The sequence below is a fragment of the Gossypium hirsutum genome, chromosome D12, assembly GCF_007990345.1.
Source record: "Gossypium hirsutum isolate 1008001.06 chromosome D12, Gossypium_hirsutum_v2.1, whole genome shotgun sequence".
In the NCBI taxonomy this organism is placed as follows: Eukaryota; Viridiplantae; Streptophyta; class Magnoliopsida; order Malvales; family Malvaceae; genus Gossypium; species Gossypium hirsutum.
The window spans coordinates 48,841,205-48,858,318 of NC_053448.1; the positions used below are offsets into that span (position 1 = coordinate 48,841,205).

Below are 17,114 nucleotides of genomic sequence, written 5' to 3' on the forward strand. Positions count from 1 at the left end.
AGTGAATATGATAAGCAAATTTACTTAAATAGATGGAACGTGTGTATGTACATCTGCTTGAATAAGTGAAATTAGTATGTTCATATGATAGAATCTTATGTTTAATTGTTAAATTAAAGATAATAAGATATTTTGTTTTATGTCTAAACCATGAATATTATAATAGTATGAAAAATTGAATTGGAAGTCAAATTGAGTAGAACGCAGGAATGAGTACTTTCGTTCAGTGATATGTGATGAATTGACGGAAAAGACCATGGTTTGACCATGGCAACATGTGAACATGTGATTATGTGATTCCGTGTAAGACCATAGCTGGGCTATGGCATCGGTAAGTGATATGTGTGATATGTGATTCCGTGTAAGACCATAGCTGGGCTATGGCATCGGTAAGTGATATGTGATTTCGTGTAAGACCATAGTTGGGCTATGGCATCGGTATGTGATTTGTGATTACGTGTAAGACCATAGTTGGACTATGGCATCGAGAAAACGAAGTACTCAATTCCGTAAGACGTTCTCTAATTTGGCAAATTTCGGTAAGTAAAATAGAAGCCAAGTATTGGAATTTAATTAGATATTAACGTTGAGCTTGAGTAAGTAAATTCGTTGTGTGAAATTGTGAGTGACAGAAAACATTTGTAATAAATAGATGTGTTAATTTGCTTGGAATGAATTACGTGGTTATGATGGTATTACATTGATGATGAATACAAAATCATATATATATATGTATCTATGAGAGCAAGTTGAAAGATTTATGACTTCACCATCACCCCCTTATCAGTATTGTTCTATGACGAAAATTATCTTGATGAGACAGATATGTTTTTCAACTGAGTTAATTCTAATAGTATAGAAATAAATACTAAAATGTTTGAGTGAAAATGTATTGATTATGAGTTGAAACTCATAAAGGTATGGATCAAAGAATAAAACATTTTTTTTTTATGAATGTTATAATTATGCAAGCATATGAGTTATGATATTTGGATTATGATGCTATATAGAAATTTTGATTGTGAATTAGTGATTTGAGTTAGAATTTTGTGTTGAGAACAAAAGTGATTAAAAGCAAATGTTTATTAAATGCTTTGAGAATGTGAACTTAGTAATGAATTGGCTATATGTGATGGTATGTGTTATGCGCATTTATGTGTAAGATAAATTTGAGGCTTTACTACACTCACCCCCATATTAGTAAAATGTTACAATGAAATTTGTGAGATTTTGGTTGAATAAGCTTACGAGTGTAGTGTTACAGAAGTTCGTGTACGGGAGAATAATAATGTGGTCGGAAAAGTGAATGAATTAGAAAATGAGGACAATATAAAAAGAGAGAAATATTTGATAGTTCTGAAAACTACTCAGGTTATCAAAATGGATATCATTCTATATGGATTGTAATTTTTCGATACTTTGTGTAGCTTCAGATGCTGAAATATCGCTATCCTGATTTTCTTATGAATCTATGTGATTATCTGTAAAAGATATGAAAATCCAAAATCATGTGTGAATTTGAAATATACTGTGGAAGTAAATCATTAACCTACCATCTGGTAAGATTTTCGGGGACGAAAATCCCTAAAGGGGGGGAGAGTTGTAATAGCCCAATTTTAGGCTTAGTCGGAACAGTGGTTTCGGGACCACAAATCCGACGAAAAAAAATGTAATGGCTTGAATTTTCAGAGGTGTCGGAACGGTGATTCGAGATCACTAAATTCGACAAATGGGTAGAAAATATTATTAATTTAGTAAGTATAAGTTAAATATGAAGTTAGGAAAATTTTTGAAATAGTGAATAGTGCACTAGAAATAAATATTAAAATAATTAGAATCGAAATGAGGTATCAAGACCTCGGGGATTTTAAACTGAGCCATAAATATTTTTATAAATATTCATGGAGTGTTAAAAAGTTAGTATTAAAGTTTCGTTAAGAAATTTTAAAGTTCCGATAATTAATTGAACAAAAAGGACTAAATTGTAACAAATGCAAAATTTTGGGAAATGATTAAATAGCTTAAATGATAAAAGGAAGAGGGCTTTAAAGGCAAATAGACCCAAGGTCTATTTGGGCTGGACGGCAGAGGCATGAAATCAGCAAGAAAGTAAGGAGAATTAAGGGCAAAATTGGAAAATTGCAAAATTTGCTTAATAAAGTTAGGACCCAAGTGGAATTATCTAGATTTCTCTTCATTTTTCTGAATTCTCATCAGCTAAAACACCATGGAAGGGCTTCTTCAAGCTGGTTCTTCATATTTTTATTACAAGTAAGTTCAATTCTTGACTATTTCTTAAAATTTTTGTATTTTTATGACTTTTACAACTAGGCCCACTTGTTAAATCCATTAGTTTTTGATTTTATGAAAGAAGTTGAAAGTTGATATGAATATGTGCTGGAAGTATATGATGATTTAGCATGAAATTAGAGCTTTAAATTGTTCATATGCTGATTTTATTGAAAGAATTGAATAGAAAGTGAATGTTTGGGACCTAATAGTAAAAGAGTTTGAAGATAGAGTTATATGTGGAAATTCTGAATTTCAATAGTTGTGTAACAACTTATAATGTCTAGTAAAGTACTAATTGAGAAAATTAGATTAATTGAGGGGTTAATTGAGAAAGGACCGAATTGTATAAACTGTGAAATTTGGGGCAAAATGGAAATCAACATTTTGCACTAAAGCAGTTTTGGACAGCAGCAGTAGTGTAACTTTGAAAAATCACCAAAAATTGTAGAGATTGAATTATAGGATGAATAAAATATGAAACTAAAGCTTATTGAGTCTAGTTTCTTATAAAAGGAATGATGTGAGCAATGGAATTGTAAATCATGAGATATAATAGATTTTGTGAGACAAGGTCAGAATGAATTCGGGTTCCCCTGTTCTGACTTTGGAAAATCATTAAAAATTGTACAAAAATGATTATGAGTTATAGTTTATATGGTTAGAATACTTAATGAGTCTATTTTTAGAAGAAACAAGCTAAAACATCATCCGAATTCTGTACAATGAGATAATTAATTTTTAGTGAAGAGTGGTCGGAACTGTCAGACAGCGAAACAGGGGAAACTTTAAAGAATAAACTGTACTATTTGGCTGAACCAAAAATTATGAAAATTTTATGGTATGAAGATATGTGAGCCTAGTTTCAGGGAAAATTAACGGATCTTAATTTGGAGCTCTGTAGCTCCGGATAAAAATAATTTAGTGACTCTGACTCGGATAAACAGCTTTGAATATACATGTTAGTGAATATTGAAATTATGGTTAATGTTGTTTAAGTGTGTTATACACATTAAGGATGTGGAATGGAGAGGAGGAGGAGGAAAATTGGGAAATATATGAATGATTCGTGTATAAATGGTCATATGTTTGATTATAACTCATAAACGATGAAATATGAATGATGCTTATTTTTGTGCATTATTGGTCATGGTTTAAGCTCATGTGTGAAAATAAAGTTTCATAGTATGTGTGTATGGTATATTCAGTATATGATTTGGCATGAAATAATACCATGAATGGTTTATGAATTAACACATGTTGGTAAGCCTGATATATGAATAAATGATCAAATTGAGCGGAACGCCGGATTTGAGTACTTCTGATCAAGTGACAAGTGGAAAGTGATAAGTAATAGCTTCGGCTATACTTATCTGATCAAGTGACAAAGTGATAAGTGGTAGCTTTAGCTACACTTATCTGATCAAGTGACAAGTGGAAAGTGATAAGTAATAGCTTCGGCTATACTTATCTGATCAAGTGACAAAGTGATAAGTGATAGCTTTAGCTACACTTATCTGATCAAGAAACAAAGTGATAAGTGGCTACACTTATCTGATCAAGAAACAAAGTGATAGGTGGCTACACTTATCTGATCAGGGACAAGTGATAAGTGATCATACGTAAGGCCATAGTTATACTATGGCAAAGTGAAAGTGAAGTACTCAATTTTCCGTGACCGTTCCCTAATTTGATTAAGGATGGTAAGTGACAAATGGGCCCAAAAGAATTAAAGTAAATGGATAAGTGGTAGTGTATTTATATCAGGACGATGTTGTTATTCAAACTAAAGTGATATTTTCATTGCTAAATTGAGAATTTCATAAATGTGTTATTGAATGGTATAATCAATAAACATTGAGTTAAATGGTAAATACGTATTAGTTTTGAATTTGATGTCATTGAATTGCACGTGAATTAAATGGAAATTGCTAGTGATATGATTTAAATTATGAGCATGAGAAATTGCGAATTGAATGAAATGGAAGTGAAGCATTAAATTGCATGAGTATGTATCGGGTCTCGCAGGCCCTAATTATTATGATTATAATATTTTGAGGATATATTGTGAAAAGTTATAGAAACATGTTAATTATTTTGAAAGTTTTAATTTTGATGAAATTTTATAACTCGGTTAAATACGTTTACAAGTGTATGTGTTTTGGTAATGCCTCGTACCCTATTCCGGTGTTGGATACGGGTAAGGGGTGTTACACATGTGCCCCCTATATCTTTTAAGAATGCAAGACAGTATGTTCACACAGCCTAGTACACGGGCATGTGACTTGGCTGTGTGACCAAGTTAGAGAGTTACACGGGTACGGACATAAGTTGGGACACAGCGGTGTGTCCCTAATTCGAATATCCACACGGCCTGAGACACGGGCATGTCTATTGATCGTGTGAGTCACACGGCCTGGCCACATGGTCGTGTGACTCCTACAGATTTGAAAATTTTTAATGTATTCCGGGATAGTACGTATGAGTTTGATTGGTTTCTGGCATGAATGTTATGTTATATGAAATGTTGAAATTTCTATCTGTTTAATCTGTAAACTCCGGTAATGCTCCGAATCCAATTCCGGCGAGGGATACGAGTTAGGAGTGTTACAATTATGACATCCATCAAAAGAGCTAGAAAACTAAACCCATAAAATATCATGAGGACCACAATAATAATCAATCAAAGTCTAACCATATTGCCTTATCCCTATAGTTCAAAAAATAATATTAATACCACCTACACATAGAGAGAGAGGGTGAGCTTAAACAAATGGAGCTTATCTCACATTCCGTTATCTCTTCAACCTGTCCCAATGCCTCAATGCCCCAAAACACAATACATATAGGTGAGTATTCACAATCTTATGGCATGCTAACTATATCCAATGATTTCAAGAGATCACAAGACTAAAATATCCACAATTACACATTTTTTATTATTGATTTAATGCACATTATCTCTGTTCATATTCATCAATTTACATCACAACTTTTACACAATGCATGTTCATCAGATTCACATTTAATTGCACTTTAAGTGCCACAATAATGCTCATTGAGCCATCACATATTCGACCACATATGTGTGCATTAAAATCAGTACATCATATATCACATACAAGTATTCTCACATATTACATGTCATAATAATACCACATTCCACAATTCAACACATATATACTTATTGAAATTTCGCTCGCTTTCGCTATATATTTGCATTATTAGCATATCATTATCACTGTCATTTGGCATGCATATCATGCTCACAACACAACACAATTCACAATAGTCATCACACATGTCTCATATCACAATATCGTATCATAATAATCAATCCACAATTATTCACATAATTGCGAAAATAAAGCAAGAGAAATAGAAAGCTTACACCGAAACTTAAGATAGGGGTTTAGGCTATTCCTAAGCTCCCAATTAACACTATGAATCATGTCTACAAGTAGCAATTCCAAACACTCACTGATCACGCTTTCGCCTAATTGCTGAAAGCTTAAACTAGCTTTTTCCTTACCTTTATCTTTACTCGTTGAAGGTCCTAACGATTTCGAAACTTCAACAAGGTAAATCACACAACAACACAATCAACAATCAACCAAAGACTCACTTCAAACAATCAAAACACATGCCTAAGCTAATTCTCATGTAATTGAAACCTTCGACATCGCAAACTTGAATTTCAATTATTTCAGTCTATACTTAATCTTTTTGCCTAAAATTGATTTCTTTCATCTAATTGTTCACCAACGACTGATTCTCAACCTTTAAACTACTCAAAACTACTCAATTCATGGTATCGAAACTTTCGACATGTTTATGACAATTTTCAAGAAAATTCATTAAAAAGTTGGAAATCTTCAACGAAACTTTAAAGTAAGTTTAGAAAATCTTCTAATCATGTCAAAAATAATTGAAAAACACTTTAAAACCATGTTTTTACCCAAAATCCTGAAATCCACGACCCAATTTTCGGCTTTAATTTAAAACATGTGATTTAACGGCTAAAAATTCAATTTAAAGGATCAAATAATATAAAAAACTAATAAGGAATCGAATCGTCACCGTAGTTGACAAAAAAATCGAACGTTTGATCAAAAATCTGAAAAATCCAAAAATTCAACAATGGAGAAATCTATGGTGTTCTTGAATGTTTTTCTTGAAATACTATGAAGATTTATGGCTTGAGAAATGATAGAAATCTAAGGAATCAAGTTTAGGAATCAAAATTGAATGAGAGGAACTTTGGAATGCAATGGATAGCAAAACAAAAATATGGAGAAGAGACTATCGTGAGTTTTATAAAGATGAAGGGGAAAATTAGGTGAAAATTAAAATTTGGTTTTATTTTATTTTAAAAACTCATAAATTAGACCCTTTTACAAATCAATCCTTATTTCAAAATTAAAAGTCTTTTGAATATTATTTTCAAAAATTGTTTTAATTTCCAAAATTCCATAGACAAAAATATTTTCAAATATCATGCTAATGAAATTCCCGAACTCACTAAAGTTAAAATCTCCATTTTACCCTCAAAACTTCTAGGCCCAATTTTGAGGTGTGACAATATTTTAATAATTTCATAAATGAGTTGGTACTTGATTGACCTATGATTAACTCATAAAAACACTTAAAATAGTTATAAATACTATAGAATGAGGTAATTTCTTTTTTAGCCAGAAACATAATTATGTGAATTATACTATAAAATTGTGTTATTTATACTATGAAGGTTAAATTTTACTATTAGCCCATGTATTTTATAAAAGTTGTAGATTTATCATTTAATCCTTGTACTTTAATTTGGTCATTTTTTGTTCCTATACTTTTCAAATTTTAGAATTTCATTCATAACCAAATGATAACTATTAAATTTATTAAGTTTTGTTATTTCCCATATCTGATGTGTCAAACATGTTATCATATGTGTAATCTCATGTCAACTTATTATTTCCACATATTACTCACTAAAAAGCATGCTGATGAATTAATGCCTATTATTTGTGTCAATATTGAAGTTTCAAAATTCAAAAAGTATGCGGACTTATAATGATTCAATTGGAGAATATGGGCTAAATCTACAACTGTACAAATATTACAAGACTAGTAATCGAATTTAACTAACGAATTTAACTGCCGTTGTTTGGGTTCAGACTAAAATTTCAAAATTCAAGAGTTACATGAACTAAATTGATCAAATTAAAGTACATGGACTAAATCCATAACTTTCACAAAATACAGGGACTAATAGCAAAATTTTACCAACTATCAAATTGTGTTTAATTTTTTATACAAAAAGAAATAGTTCAACATTAATATAGATTTGGATATATTGTTATAACTTCTGTTAAAGCCCTAGATAGGTGGATGGCATAGGATACAATTAGCAATGCTGCATTATTATATTCGTACGGGTTGCACTTTGCTCCTAAGAGAGTTGGTTGGTTATATCGGCACTTAGTGCCTCACACAAGCTAGCATGTTTTAAATGGTAAAAATTTCTAAGAGTAATAGACTAAAAAGAAGGATTGATAATAGATAATAAATTGGAAAGACTATATTCAAGGAAATTGTAAAATATTCTACAGGTAACAAAACATATTCTTAAAGGAATGTTATAGTAATTTATAATGATTCTTTATATGTTAATAAATGAATTTATTTAAAAGTGCATGATATAAGATAATTATAAAAATAATATAAACAAGAAGAAAGTTGAACGCATTCGAGAAGCAAGATGTCGAAATGAGTTGCATCAATCCTATAACACTCTTCACCCGCATTGATGATTGGCATAGACAAATAATTTGATACTAACACAATGTTCTAAATTTACAAAATTTCTTTTAACAAAATTAAAGATTTCGTATCAAAATTTTAATTTACCTTTTCAAGTGAGGATTTATTCTAATAATATTAAAAATGAAATATTGTATAGTAATATGTATCCGTCTTAATTATTGTTGAATATGTATGTGAATCTCATTAATCAAAATTGATGAAATTTTTATCCAAAACCAGGGCTACCTATGCAGGCAACGGGTCTACCATTGGGCCTTGGCCCTTTTAGCAACCCTACGAGAATTGCACTTCGCTTATCCTAACTAAAACGTCTTTATTAAGTCAGTGAAGTCTTAATATTGTTCTAATATCAATTTCATTTTATAAAAAATTAAAGAAATTAATTTCTTTACTTTAATTTCAAGACGAAGAAAAAAGGAAAAATTAATCTAATTGTGTAACACCATTACATTTTATTATTAAATCACCAACTTAAAAATTAGTAGTTTAATAATGTATATGTAAAGCATTAACAAAATATAGTAGTAGTTCAAATGTTCACTAGCAGTTGGATTAACCCTTTTGTTTTTGTAAATTATCAGTTCTAATAAATTAAGATAGAAGGACTAAAATTTTAGTTTTCAAGAAATAGAATGATGAAATTTAAAATTAGACCTTTTAGATTTGGATTAAGTGTTAATTTTTTACTTACATCACTGACTTAGTTGACCGGTAAACCAAACCAAAGCCAGTTTTCCATTTTTCTTTTCCCCACTAATCTGTAATTTCTACAGCGCCATTAAATGATCAATAATTAATCAATTAGTTAAAGTGATTAGATTAGATTATCCGTGGCTAATCACTCTTGCTTTCTCTCTCCTCACTCTGTCACTGTAACCAGATTTAAATCCACATTCTAGTGCGAGAAAGATAATAATAATAAAGTATCATTGTTCTCTCTCTCTCTCTCTCTCTTGATTTTTTTTCTATATCCGAAAATCTGTTCAACAGCTGTATTTCAACTGATTTTGAAACATTAGCATTTGGATCCACTTCAAGTTTTAGATGTAAAGCAAATCTCTCTCTTTGGATAGAGTCGTTTTCTTTTTCTTCCGTTTGCATTTTGTGCTTGAAGAAGTGGTGAGAGGAAGGATTTGGATCGGAGATGGCGGAGATTTCCGGCGAAGCAGCGGAGATAGGGAGCAATGGGAGGAGTGATTCGCCGGTGAGGATGTCTTTGACCACGGCGGTAGTAGCTCCGCCGTTGGCGGTGTCGGCTTCGTTCAAGGAGAGTGGAGGGAAAGGTTCGTCGAGGAGGAAAGTTGTTAGACCTAGCTTCGATGCGGATAATGAGTTCATTACGTTGCTTCACGGGTCGGATCCGGTGAAAGTTGAGCTTAACCGGCTGGAGAATGAAGTTAGAGGTTAGGAATGTGGGTCGATCCAGTTGTTTTTCTGCCTTGATTGGTCCAATGTAGCTACTTTTTAGATTAAAGTTAACTGTATTTTATTTATTTATTTTGTTGGATTGGGTTACAGATAAAGATAGAGAACTGGGAGAAGCACAAGCAGAAATTAAGGCATTGAGGATGTCTGAAAGACAAAGAGAAAAGGCTGTTGAAGAGGTTGATTAAAACTATTATTTTATTTTGAAAAAATTGGGTTTTAATTTATTTTAGAAATTAATTTAACTGATGGTTAATACACTCTAGCAATACCGGTTGTTGAAGTAGTAATTTATTTTGAGAGTTCTGTAATTTGCTAATATTTTGTTGATTTATGTCTGACCTTAGTTGAACTCCACTGTTTCTTTTTCCTCCGCATTAATAATGTTTGATTTTTGGTGAAGAGGTACGTTTCGTTTGAAGTTTAGAGATGGTACTGTTAAAAGAAAAATAAATTGATGGAAGTTGGAGCTGTTTGTATCCGAAGAGTAGATCCTGTAAATTTATAAATTGCTATTTCTGCCTGCATCATCATTGCTGATAGTGAAACTATGTTCCCTCTGATGGTTGGAATGTTGGTTTCCTGACCTTCGGGATATAATTTGGTTAAATATAATATAGATGTAACTGTTATGTCAGAGTCATGTTGGGTGGAATTTTCATCATTATTACTTGTTGCTTGGTAACTTTTTAAAGTTCAGTGATGGGCTGTCTCATCTAACAGAATGAATCTTTTTTTTGTGCTTTATCCAATTTCATTTTCAGGTTGCCTTGTAGCATCTGTATGTGTTTATTATAAATTGTAGATTATGGCAAATTAATTTCAATGCTTTGCATTTGTTCGGTTGGTTGGGTCCTGTCCGTTAAACTTGTTGGCTTGTCATTGTTAAAGCTGTCACAAGATTTCATGTCTACCTGTAATCTAGAACTTGTCTCATCATAGTTTTTCTATTAGATTAGATGTTCTTCCTCCATTATCTTTCTATATTCATATGCTTAATTATCTAATGGGGTTAATAGTAGTATTCCGTGTCATGATTGTTTTGATGGTTAACTGCCCTCTTTGTTTTATTTCTTACTATATTTGTATATACAATCACTCGCTAATCTTGTGAGGAAAAGTTGTGCTTTTATGTAATATGGGCTCTTCTAAACTTGCCAATGCTCTTGCATCTTAGTTTATGAACCTTTTGTAGCCATTCAATATATAAAATTAACTCATGACTGTTGCAGTGTTGGACCTGTATGAAATGTGATTTTATGTTGATTTGGAGTTCTTGTGACAATTTTTTTTATGATTGAGATGGATTCTGACTTTTTATTTTCCTTTTGCATCATAGCTCACTGATGAGCTCTCAAGAATGGAGGAGAAGCTTAAATTGACAGAATCTCTTCTTGAAAGCAAGGTATTCCTTGAAGGTTTATTCTATTGTTATGATTTTTAGTTGTTGTGTTGCTATGTTTAGTTAATAAACATGTTTTGCAGAACCTTGAAATCAAGAAAATAAATGATGAGAAGAAGGCATCCATGGCTGCTCAGTTTGCAGCTGAGGCCACTTTGCGAAGGGTTCATGCCGCTCAAAAGGATGATGATATGCCTCCAATTGAAGCCATTCTTGCACCCTTGGAAGCTGAGCTGAAGCTTGCTCGGCAAGAGGTATTTCTTGAGCTTTTGAACTATTGGTTCTGTCACATTAAGAGAATTAGAGACTGTTTATACCTTATATTCGATGGACATCTTCTTACTGATTAGTTTTTTTTTTTGGTTCTCTTTGCAGATTGCAAAGCTTCAAGATGATAACAAGGCCCTTGATCGTCTAACTAAATCAAAAGAAGCAGCTTTACTTGAAGCTGAAAGGACTGTACAAGTTGCGTTGGCCAAAGCATCCATGGTGGATGACCTCCAAAACAAAAATCAGGAGTTGATGAAGCAGATAGAAATTTGCCAGGTATTCCAATCATTCTTGGCGTATCCTTTTTTAATGTGCATCAGGAGTTGAGGCAAATATTTTTTTGCATAATCTGTAAACTATATATGAAGAAACTCACATATCCATAACTTGTATATGGTAGGAAGAGAACAAAATTTTGGACAAAATGCATCGCCAAAAGGTTGCGGAGGTTGAGAAGCTTACACAAACGGTAAGGGAGCTGGAAGAGGCTGTTCTTGCTGGCGGTGCTGCTGCAAACGCTGTTAGGGATTACCAGCGGAAAGTTCAGGAGATGAATGTAATGTGCCCAGCATTTTAGTGTCCAAGTTTGCCCGAATTCTTTTTTGCTGATATAATCTTAAAGCTCTTCTGAAATGAATGTTTCTCTGTTCCTTAGGAGGAAAGAAAAACTCTTGATTGAGAGCTAGCACGTGCAAAAGTAACTGCTAATAGGGTTGCCACAGTTGTAGCAAATGAGTGGAAAGATTCTAATGACAAAGTGATGCCTGTAAAACAATGGCTGGAAGAACGAAGATTCTTGCAGGTTCTTGTAAATCATTTCTCCTCTTGAGTCACTTGAATTAATACTTTCTACTCATTGTGGACTTTATTTCTTCCAGGGAGAAATGCAGCAACTTCGGGACAAGCTTGCTATAACTGAGCGTACGGCAAAATCTGAAGCTCAGTTGAAAGTAATAATCTGATTGTGACAACTAGTATTCTATTCTCTATGTTGATACTGCTGCTTTTGAAATAAGAACCATATTTATTTATTTTCCAGGAGAAATATCAATTGCGTCTTAGAGTTCTAGAAGAGAGCTTGAGAGGATCTTCTAATAGTGTTAGTCGCAGTACGTCAGATGGAAGAAGCATGAGCAATGGGCCTTCTAGGCGTCAGTCTCTTGGTGGAGCTGATAGCTTCTCAAAACTTGCATCCAATGGGTTTTTACCCAAGAGATCTCCGAGCTTTCAACTGAGATCCTCTTTGTCTTCTAGTACAGTATTGAAGCACGCTAAAGGAACATCAAAGTCATTTGATGGAGGCACAAGATCATTAGACAGAGCTAAAACGCTTTTTAATGGGTCAGGCTCAAATATTTCATTCAACCAGCCTTCTGAAGGAACCAAGGAGGGTGAAGCACCAAGTACTGCAATTCCTGATGATTTCCGGCCCGTTGACAAAGAGGATAATGTTCCAGGAGTATTGTATGATTTGCTGCAGAAAGAGGTCATAGCTTTGAGGAAAGCAGGTCACGAGAAAGATCAAAGCCTCAAGGATAAGGATGATGCAATTGAAGTTGATACTTTGTACTTTCAAGTTGATGTCATTTTGTTTTATCATTCTGGATAAATGCTCTAGTAATCCTAGTATTTTTCAGATGCTTGCTAAGAAGGTAGAAACATTGACTAAGGCAATGGAAGTTGAGGCTAAAAAGATGAGAAGAGAAGTGGCTGCCATGGAGAAAGAGGTTTCTGCCATGCGTGTGGAGAAAGAACATGAGAATAGGGCCACGCGGTTTGGTAACTCCAAGGGATCTGCTGCTCAGCTGCTTTCTGGAAGGTGCTTTTGTTTTATACTGTTTAGATTTTATTGTCACTGATCTGTTCTACCCTGCATATCTTTGCATTTTGCTTTTGCCTCAAATTTCAAAGTTCATACTTTTTTGAAATTTTTGTAGTATTATGGTAACTCTAAATTTACATGTGATAACATGAAATAAGTTTCTAGCAGACAAAATTACTATCCCATCCATGAACCCTTAGTAGAAGATAGTGTACTTGTGACCTTGTTGGCCCATGCCCATTCTGCTACTTGCTCAGGACCAAATCAAAGTGATAGCATAAACTGTCATCTAGCACATCAGATTAATGGCTTTTAAAAAAAATTTTGAAGTATGGAGCATATCTACATGCTTTATCAACCTTCCTTTGATTTTCCTTTTCTGCCCTTGGCAAAAGGGATAAGGGGGAGATGTAGTGAAGTTGGGAAAGCTATAAGATACATGAGTCATTTTTTGCTTCAGTATGTGCCAGTACAAACATGTATGTATGTATGTATGTATGTATGTATGTATTTGCAAAATACAAATTAATCTACAGTATAAAATTGTACTATTGTAGTAAGTATGATTCAAGTTGATTGTTGATTTGCCTTCTCATCTATGCATTGCAAGATTTTTATATAGATTTTACTGGGGATTGTTACGTAATTATTTTAAAGAAAACTTCCTAGTCAGAAAGCATGAATTGATTTAGTCCTTGGTTTGTCTATCTTATGTTTGTTCACTGCAGTTTAGAGTGGAGGAGTACGCGTAGAGCAAGACATTCTATAGATTTTACCAATCATTGTACATAATCATTCTAAAGAAAACTTTCTAATTAAAGCTTAAGAATATAGTTCAATTCATTTTCATTGGTTACAGAGATAGTTTACTTTTTGTTGATTTCAGTTAACAAGTTCTGAAATTTATGCAGAAATGCATCTCGGAGTGGGTTAACACGCAGCACTCAATGACAACAAATTTTAATTCCGGAAGCCAGAGGAGTAAATTTGCATAGGATCTCCACTCTCCAGGGTCCTTTGTTTTATTATATTTATATAATTTTAATATTTCTTTTACCTCTCCTTTGGTGAGTGAGTATAAAATTATAACCTGCATACTGATGAACCTGCGTTCACCAAAATCAGCAAAGAGAAGAAATCGGTATGCTTTCGAGTTCTGACATAGATTGCGTATTGCTATGTGTAGAGATGAGCGAAAACAAAACAGATAAAAAGGAACTATTGACTGTGGGCTAACCTTTTGTCAGGCTTCCGAGTTGCCAGTGTTTGTGCGGTTGTATAGGTAGCTCTCAACTCATCCCCCATCCTTTTATTTTTCCTTCTATTTTTGAAGTTCATATTTGTAAGATGCAGTTAGTGTGATTTGTCTTTTGAGTTTGTTAATATTATTGTAACCATATCAGATCTTGTGTGGCTTCTGTTATTCATTAATAATAGTTGTAAGAAACAAAAGAGACTTAGAGAGAAAGTTGTGTTATCTTTTTTATTTACAAGGAGTTTATACAGCTACAAATAAGATTACAAGGAAAGAAATAAACGAAATCAATCCTGATTGGTTCTTACAAATTTGCCTCTAAATTTGCTGTCATTTTGTTAACAACTATTTACAGTTATATGTAGCTAACACACTCCCATAGGCTCCTTATTAATTATGCTCAGTTTGTTATACACCCAGAGTAGGGATGGATCACATAGTTTGGGTACTAAAAATATGATTACATTGTTTGGTTTGAATGAATGATATCAAGGAATATGTAAGTAATAAAGTTAAAATGGCATCATTACCCTTAAACTACATAAATGATATTTTGTTAATAACATTATTATTTAATTATATAAATTAAATACGAAATTATAAATATTTCCAAATTTTATACAAAATCATATTGAAAATAATTTAAAATATGTAATATTTCATATAACATTAATTTAAAGTTTTTAAAATATTTTCATACTTATTTTAATATATAATATTACTTTAAAATCTTTTCTTTTTTCCCTAAGAAAACGAATATAAAACAACCCTAGAAACGTCCTTCCATAATTCAACAGTCAGCCACCATATCTGCCATTGTCCGCCACCATAGTCATCGAGGACCGACATTCGTTGTTTTTCAAGAGGCCATTCTTATAACAATTTTTCGTTCTCTCGATTTTTCAATTAATCTTTTTTCTAAATCAACATCTAAACTACTAGAAGAATAATCCAATAAACATTCACCCACCTCGTCATCTTTAATTTGCTACCTTAGCCAAAACCAAAAACTCTCTCTCTCCTGCCTTTAAAATCGCATTAAGAGGATCTATTTAACAAATATGAGAAATCCTACACATGTTACTAAATTCAAGTTTTGCTGAGATATGATTCGAAAATTAATAAAATGTTGAAGCGTGTTTTGAAAAATATTTTTTTTTGTCTATTTTGTGAAAGGGTGAAATGATTATTCAAAGGCTTGAAATGTGATATTACATTTAATACTAATCCCATGAACAAAACCATGCCATAAGAAAATGCGTGAATCGGTTAGTTATTACAGCTAACCAAACACATTATCGGAACAAATCAACAAGTTCTTTTGTCTTCACGTAACTAGTGAAGATTAAACTTTCAAAGATCTTTACTGATGAAATGGTAATTAACCATCATAGATTGGATTTAAAACAATATGAAACGTGACTTTATTATCGTACTAGAGTTTAGAAATTTATAATAAATGCTCTACTTCAATTTCAGTTAAAAGATGATGTATCCATATGATTTCACATGTAGGTTGTGTTATAGCCTTGCACTCAGATTTTGCACTAGATCAAGAGACAATATTTCGTTTTTACTTCTTGCTGATACTAAGTTTCTACCAACAAAAACATAGTAACCGATAGTAAGCCTCCTATCAATCTTGGATGTAGCTATATCAACATCTTCAAAACACTCAATGTAAGTATGCCTATAACTGTTGTACAATATGCCAGGTCCAATAGCTCATATAGATTCTGCCCTAAAGTTGATCGATGATTGATTGTAGGTGTAAACATGAATTAGGTAACAATAGTAACTGCAAATGCAATGTCGGATCGAGTAAGAGTGAGATAATTTAATCTCTCAACTATCTCCCAGAATATTTCACGATAAGGGATCACCATCATTTTTTTCGTAAAGGGGAACTATTGGAGTATTGGAAGGTTTTGTTGCTAATTTTTCATTTTTTGCAAGCAAATTGTAACGCCTTACCTAGTTTAGCGATGGACACAAATAAGTGATGTCATGATAATATTTTCTTTGCTCTTATAGAATTTTTTTTAATACTAAATTCATCATTAAACAGATTAATGAAAACTATCTTGGCTTTCAACACATTTTAAAATCATATTGAATTATTTCATAGATGTTTATACATGATAAATATATTAAATGAACTTTTGAAAATTCAAAACACTTCAAAATAATCTTAACGTGGTCCGGATGTCATTTTAACAAAATCACATTTATTAAAATAGTTTGCCCTCCATCTGGTTGGCTAAATTTTGCAACCCGGATGGCCCTACAGCTATTAGCCCAAACAATACTAACTAATAACACTTCATTTCTAAAATTTTTAAGATCTTTAGACATCATTCAAGCACGTGAATAGTCACACGTTTTGTTGAAATCTAGTGTTCTTAGTATAGTTTTCCGTCATATGTATTTGTAATTGTTCAAACAAATTAATTTAATAAAATTTCCTCATTTACATTAATATCATTTGTATTTATTTTCAACTGTTTTTGCATGCAAAGCAAAATGTATAGGTAAATATTGACTCACTAATTACCTAATATTTAACAAATATTAAGATATATTATACGGTTTGCTCATAATGCGAGAAGACAACTTATATTAGTAGGTAATCTAAATGGTTCATTCTCTAATTGGAATTGAGCAAATCAATTAAAAGACTGTTATATTGTTTATCAAGTCTAATTAAAGAGATACATTGTCTTGAGTATTGAAGAAAACAACTCCTAGAAGATAGAGACATATATGTGATTGTTTGAAGTGACAATACATCAGATAAGATCCAACTAAAATAAATTCTAGATTTGTTCATAATG

The 17,114-nt window shown here is 32.4% G+C and overlaps 1 pseudogene; it reads left to right on the top strand.

The window, feature by feature from the left end:
- Window positions 1-9,004: 9,004 nt before the first annotated feature.
- Window positions 9,005-14,493, top strand: LOC107946293 (microtubule-associated protein 70-4-like; annotated as a pseudogene).
- The last annotated feature ends 2,621 nt before the right edge of the window (window positions 14,494-17,114 follow it).